We start from the raw sequence: 634 nt of genomic DNA on the forward strand, positions 1-634 counted from the left end.
GGGGGGGGGGCAATCGGATAGAGACAGAGTGAATGAGGGTATGTTTATATGGGAATCTACGGCTCTGAGAATCCATAATTTACTGTAAATCATGGTTTCTGGGACTAATAGAAGGTCACGTCACACGCCTTCGATCTGTGAAAAGTCATCCAGTACAAGACAAGGAACTTATTTGTGTTTTTTTTCTTCGTAAAGCCATATTGTAATATCAATACTGTTATTAGATCGCTGTATCATTCCTAACCGCCAGTGGGATTGCCATGAGCTTGATGATTAAAAACACTTGATATTGCAAAATAAAGATTAAGAAAATACTTAGGACAATGATGAACATAAAGACACTCTTTCACGAACTTATCGTTCAAACAGACTATATCGATTTTGCTTTCCTTTTTCTTTTCAATTATAATTTTTTTTACGTATTTTCTTTTCATCATTTTTCTTTAGTTTATATTTTTTTAAATGCTCTTTAATGTTTTTGTTTTTTTTTGAGTGTTTTGCAACATCATTTAATTTTATTTAATGCACACACTCTATTTCTATCTCTATTTATTTGTTAAAGTATAACTATCCATTTACCTGTCTACTTACGTTTTCATCCTTTCATCCCAACTTGCCCTATCTCTCTCTCAAC

This window comes from Penaeus monodon, chromosome 32, assembly GCF_015228065.2.
Source record: "Penaeus monodon isolate SGIC_2016 chromosome 32, NSTDA_Pmon_1, whole genome shotgun sequence".
NCBI lineage: Eukaryota > Metazoa > Arthropoda > Malacostraca > Decapoda > Penaeidae > Penaeus > Penaeus monodon.